General features: G+C 40.0%; 1 long non-coding RNA gene across 1 annotated transcript; it reads left to right on the forward strand.

The window, feature by feature from the left end:
* Positions 1–454: 454 nt before the first annotated feature.
* On the forward strand, positions 455–2,660 carry LOC311131205. The gene is made up of 3 exons (XR_014613418.1): positions 455–571; positions 1,766–1,993; positions 2,287–2,660. It is a non-coding gene; the product is annotated as an uncharacterized lncRNA (long non-coding RNA).
* The last annotated feature ends 4,356 nt before the right edge of the window (positions 2,661–7,016 follow it).

Raw genomic sequence — 7,016 nt, forward strand, 5'->3', positions numbered from 1 at the left:
TCAGCACAGTGGCAACCAACCCTACTACTGACCCCGCTGCCTCTTCGGCTTCCAACGCAAACTGAACATGAGACAACACCAGGAGAACCACATAGACTTTCAGGCTAAGACCCTGCTACCAGCTGATCTGAGATCAGTTTTAATAAGCAAGAGAACTGCTGCACATAGATAGCAACTCAGAGACTCTCACATGGTCGCACATTTTTTCATTATAACATTGTTTTATTATTTTAGGTGATCAAACTCCCTTGATTGTCAGTGATTTACCTGTCAGGGGGTAGTTAAAGATATGGCCCTTTGAGATGAAATAAGTTTTAGTGCTTGACATATCTAAATTTATTGCTCTTGTGACACCCACGTAGCTTCTCTGGAACTGAGTCCTCCTCTTCAGTTCTCTGGAACATCAACATTTACCTGGAATGAATTGGGCTGAGAACTCCCCACCCACCCTTCCTCTCTCTGTCAGCGCTACCCTATAAAAGCAGAGACATCTCTCCACTCTGCACTAGAACACCTGATTACAACAACCTTCAAGCGCGCCACTGCACCGAGGAAGAACACACAGACACAGGTAAATACATTATTTTAAATACATGCTTTAGGTTCTCTTTATTTTTTACATTGTAGAATAATAGGGAAGACATCAAAACGATGAAATAACACATATGGAATCATGTAGTAACTGTATTAGGTTCCGACACAATAAAATATATTGAACTCCAGATACAATTTGGCAGCTTGAACAGATGTGTGTCTCATGGCTGGAACAGTTACTCTCAAATAGTGATCATTTGGCAGAGTTGAAAGATATTGGTCGATATTACTTAACAAGCAGAGCTTTGGTTCACACAACACAAATGACATATAACACATTGGACATGAAACAAAGATACAAATGTAACAGCACAACAAAGTAGATAAACCATTTTTTTTGCAGGTGCCTTTTCATTTTAAACACAGAATAGTGCTTTCTAACGGTCGTCACTAGTTACCACAGTCACAAAGTGATAAACCCTGCCAAATCATTTAAAGACTTACAATTAGCATAAGGACCAAGACATCGCAAAATACATGCAATGCCACTTAGTGCAATGGTGAGAAATAATGATAAATTGCAGAGATAAACTTTGCTTATCGAGATCTGTGCTTTATGTGGACAGTTTTGATTAGGAATATTCTTTAATTTAATCAGTGGTATAAGGTACTTAAGTAAAAATACTTTAAAGTACTACTTAAGACGTTTTTTGGGGTATCTGTACTTTACTATTTATTTTGACAACTTTTACTTGACACCCAAAAGTACTAGCTACATTTTGAATGCTTAGCAGGACAGGAAAATTGTCAAACTCATACACTTGTCAAGAGAACATCCTGCTCCCTCTGATATGGCGGACTCAATAAACACACATGCTTCGTTTGTAAATGTTTTCTGAGTGTTGGAGTGTGCCCCTGGCTATCTGTAAATTAAAATAACAAAATGGTGCCATTTGGTTTGCTTAATATGAGGAATTTGAAATGAATTTTACTTTTGAATACATACGTATATTTGAGCAATTACATTTACTTTTGATATTTCAGGATATTTAAAACCAAATAATTTTACTCAAGTAGTATTTTACTGGATGACTTTAACTTGAGTCATTTTCTATTAAGGTTTCTTTACTTTTACTCAAGACAATTGGGTAATTTTTCCACCACTGAATTTAATCAACTTAACCCTTAATTATCCTCTTTCTCTCCCGCTCTCTTTTCTCTATCGTTGCAGCAATGGATTGTGCTTCACATACCAACAGGCAAAATGACTGCAATAAAAAAAAACCTGTTGCCAAATGTCCTACAAAACCAGGCCAAGACATATCATGCCAAGACATATCAGGCCAAACCATATCAGGCCAAACCATATCAGGCCAAACCATATCAGGCCAAACCATATCAGGCAGTGTGAGCGGCAATATTTCCATTGGCAGCCAGACCAATAAACCCAGTCATACCGGTATGTAACCCTATCCAGTGGGAGGGAATCTATATATGAATGAATAATAAATACATTCATATTTTATTGTTTTATGGCCATTCAACATGGGAATATAACACACATTGATATTAGACATTTCAAAGCATAAAGTAATTACATTTCACAGCTCAGTTCCAGCACCAGCGTAAATATAGATACAAATAGAAAATTGTTTATTGTTGCTCATAGCAGTGTTCTCAGCAAACTTCTAATACTGACAACCACATTTATTTCAGCACTGTCCAATGACTCTCTCTCTCTCGTTCCCTTAGCTTAACAAAAAACTCCCAGAAAAACTGTCGCAGCCAGCATCACCATAGCCAACATAACAGGTGGCAGAGTGGGTCTCTACTACAAGGCAGAGAAGATGGCTCTCTGTGACCTCATCAAGGGGAGTCAACTCAAGGGCGAATCCATCCTTATCCTGGAAGACACCTTTAAGAAGACCCCTCTTCCTCAGAACCTCGATTTCACTGGCTTCCAAGTAGAAAGTGACAATACACACAGATTAAACTACATACAAATTATTGATTACAAATAAACTGAATAAATCACAGATATGTGAAAAAGTGCTGAGTGTATGGTCGAAATCAGCAATATAATCACTGTAGGTTTTGGACCAAATAATAAATGTTACCAAACTGAGAAAATGTGTTCTGTAAGATGTTAGGAGTGTGTGTGGGATTACATTACATGATTGGGGTTGCCACCAGATATCCTACATACTCATACTAATTTTAACAAAGGTCAACAACACAAGATTGTAATCAAAGTTTTATTTCTAAGGTTGTAGTCATGTTATTTCAAGCATACAGGGTGATGGTGCAAGACACGTACAGGGAGCACAAATATATATAGCAGAGAAAAAATCTGCACATCTCCTCATTACACTGGTTTAAAAACCATGTGAACTAGAATGTTAGATGCATGCAGTGTTTCCCAACTAAAGGTTTGATGATTAGTTGAATCAAGTGTTAGTGCTAGGGTAAAAACTGAAATGTGCACCCGTTTGGGTCCCTAGGACCAGGATTGAGAAACAGTAGATTCATGCATCATAATGAATGAACAATACACCAGACAACTACTTTCAAGCACATGGCTCTGTCCACCAACCCTACAATTCTGGAAAGAAACCATACAAACTAATCCACCCTTTTGGGTCACAGCATTCCACTCTCCCCATCTCTCTGCCTTCTTGGAGATCATCAGTCAATTTTAATCACCTTAAATATCGCCAAGAAAACAATATTACTCAACTAGAAAAACAGAAAACAACTGTTTGTCTGTCATGTTGTATTATGATTTGAAGACAAGCGCAGGAATACATATTAGGGGTTTTATTTATTCCTCCCAACACAAACACGTCTATGTATACAAAAGGGATGTAACCCAAACAAAGAGCGAGGTGTAACCTCAACACAATACACGGGACGAGACCCGTAAACAACAAGACCACAATACATGGTACTCACGAGACCAACGGACATGGGACAATAATCGACAAGGACAATGGGGAACAGAGGGCACATATATACACATACTAATCAGGGGGAATGGGAACCAGGTGTGCGTAATGAGACAAGATAGACCGGGGTTGGTGGTAACGATCCATGTCAGTGACGCCTAGAAAGCCAATGACGTAGACCTCCGGAACTGGTGAACGGAATGAGCGGCAGTACCGGGGGGATCCGTGACATTGTCAACAGATTAACCTTCTCACAGACCACATCACAATGGAAAAAATTACAGCATCCACCAAATACTAAATTCAATCCTTCAACGAAAACTGGACCCCACTCCTCAACTCCACCGCTGAGCTGATCCCACCCTAGTGTTTCCTCTACCACCCAAGTTGCTATTACTATTCATTTGTATACATTATATGGAGCAGCAGTTGAAAGGTACAACGTTTGATTGTTGATAGATGTTGTACAGTCAGGTTCATAATTATTGGTACTCTTGAAAAAGGTTAGCAAAGAATACTGAGCTATATTGAATGCAATTTTTGGGGGGAAATTGTATTCTTTTAAACTAATACAATTGTTCAGTTAAAGAGGTTTTGTTTAACAAGTAAGAAAAAAATATATATATATATTATGGTAAAAATTATTACCACCCTTGTTTTGAATACTCCAGCACACTCCCCTTGCAAGGTTAATGACATTGAGCCAATAAAAAGAGAGAAAACACGTTGGGAGGATTTTGCAAATGCAAATTAATTACTTAAAAATCATACAATGTGATTTTCTGGATTTTTGTTTTAGATTCCGTCTCTCACAGTTGAAGTGTACCTATGATAAAAATTACAGACCACTACATGCTTTGTAAGTAGGAAAACCTGCAAAATCGGCAATGTATCAAATACTTGTTCTCCCCACTGTATATATATATATATATATATATATGGTCCATAGACTACTTTCAGGGTGAGGAACTGCTAACCTTGTTATAAAAGAGTGAACTTCCCCTTTAATACAGTATGTCCCCTCTGCCCTGCCATCCCCCCATGTGTGCCTCAGTGTGGCAAAGCCTTCAGCCAGAGCTCCAACGTCATCACCCACAGCCATCAGCACAGTAGCAACCAGCCCAACCGCTGCCCTCACTGCCTCTACGGCTTCCAGCGCAAACTGGACCTGAGACAGCACCAGGAGAACCACTGTGCATATGTAACAGGTCAAAGAATTACAGATTTTTGAAACCTTTCATTTTCTATTTTTTATTTTATTTTGTGAGTTGATTTCACCAAAATATTGTATTGTTCAGCATTTCGTGTAGTTTACAGATATTGGGAGAGTTAGTTGTGTAAGTGCGCCCTCTAGAGTGTTGGTTTGGTTATATGCGGAGTTGTCTCATGCTTTTCTCAGTCTGCATTCTCCTCGACTGAGAGAGGTATGTGTTCACTTCGGTGTGATATAAACTTGATATACCTGTTAAAACTAAAACGTTTCAGTGCACATAGTAACTTGTATGTATATTATATGATGAGTGTACGTACATTTAATCAAGCTGTGTCGTGAATTTAGCTATTTTTGAGAGTTTGAGAAATTGCTAACTTAGCTAACCTCGTGTTTTGTTTAGCTGTAAGTTAGCAATCGTCATTCTATCCTCTTGTGTTGAAGCCCACGTTTCAGTTGTTTTCTTTATGTTAGGCGGATTCTGGTCGAGGGTAGAGTTTTGAACATTTTCTCTCCTTGATGTTGAACAGGTATGTATTCCCTATATCAGGTTAAAAATATGTGTTCATTTAAAATGTTTTCATGTATTGATTAGTGTTTAATGGCACTGAAAAGCTCAAATGTGAAGGATTACATGTTGCTTCGTGCATATTACTGTATGTATTACCTATTTGAAAGATGGTTTATGTCATGTTGCACAGTATTAATGTAAAGGCTAAAAGCTCAGAGTTTTTGGCAGAGATAACATGCAATATGACACATACATAAGATATACAACAGATGCTATGTTTATTTTCCAATTATGTTGTATTTTATTCCTTGGATTTTTGAATGTGATTATACTCAGTCTGCATTCTACTCGACTGAGAGAGGCGGATTCTGGTCGAGGGTAGAGTTTTGAACATTTTCTCTCCTTGATGTTGAACAGATTGAGAGAGTTGTACACAATAAAGTGCCTTCAAGTACGCCAGTGTCTTGTCTTCAGGGCACCGGAACACAACGCAGTAGTCGGCAACGAGCAGACCGCGCCGGCTACACATAGACCTTCAGGCTAAGACCCTGGCTAAGAGTTGATCTGAGCTCAGTTTCCAAAAATCGGGAGAACCGCTGTACATACATAGCAACTCAGAGACCATTTACATTTTAGTCATTTAGCAGACGCTCTTATCCAGAGCGACTTACAGTTAGTGAATACATATATATATTTTTTTATACTGGCCCCCCGTGGGAATCGAACCCACAACCCTGGCGTTGCAAACGCCATGCTCTATCAACTGAGCTACATCCCTGCTGGCCATTCCCTCCCCTACCCTGGACGACGCTGGGCCAATTGTGCGCCGCCCATGAGTCTCCCGGTCGCGGCCGGCTGCGACAGAGCCTGGATTCGAACCAGGATCTCTAGTGGCACAGTCAGCACTGCGATGCAGTGCCTTAGACCACTGCGCCACTCATGTGACCATCACATGATCACAGCTGACCCCAGTTAATTTTTTCATTATAAGGGGCACCACTGCACAAGTTGAATAGAAGCTGGGGATGGATGAAGGGATGGATGCTCCACTCAAAATTCTAACAAACATTAACCTTGACTGTAGTCGAATCCCGAATATACACTTTGCCTACATACATGTGTTTTTTCAGTGTCATCCTACGGTCATATCTGAAAATATGTCTAAAACACCTTAGAAACACTCCAATCCAATTTACACTGAACAAAAATATAAACGCAACATGTAAAGTGCTGGTCCCATGTTTCATGAGCTGAAATATAAGATCTCAGAAATGTTCCATACGAACAGAAGGCTTATTACTCTCAAATTTTGTGCACAAATTTGTTTATGTCCCTGTTAGTGAGCATTTGATCATTTGTCAAGATAATCTATCCACCTGACAGGTGTGGTTTAAACAGCATGATCATTACACAGGTGCACCTTGTACTTGGGACAATAAAAGGCCACTCTAAAAGGTGCTGTTTTGTCACGCAACACAATGCCACAGATGTCTCAAGTTTTGAAGAAACATGCATTTGGCATGCTGACTGCAGAAATGTCCACAAGAGCTGTTTCCAGATAATTTCATATTAATTTCTCTACCATAAGCCGCCTCCAACGTCATTTTAGAGAATTTGGCAGTACGTCCAACTGGCCTCACAATCTCAGACCACGTGTAACCACGCCAGCCCAGGACCTCCACATCCGGCTTCTTCACCTGCAGGATTGGCTGGGCCTGGCTCCCCAGTGACCGGGCCTGGCTCCCTAGTGGCTGGGCATATGCCCTACCAGGCCGACCCATGGCTGCGCCCCTGCCCAGTCATGTGAAATCCATAG

This window comes from Coregonus lavaretus, assembly GCF_964263955.1.
Source record: "Coregonus lavaretus genome assembly, chromosome: 6".
Lineage (NCBI taxonomy): Eukaryota > Metazoa > Chordata > Actinopteri > Salmoniformes > Salmonidae > Coregonus > Coregonus lavaretus.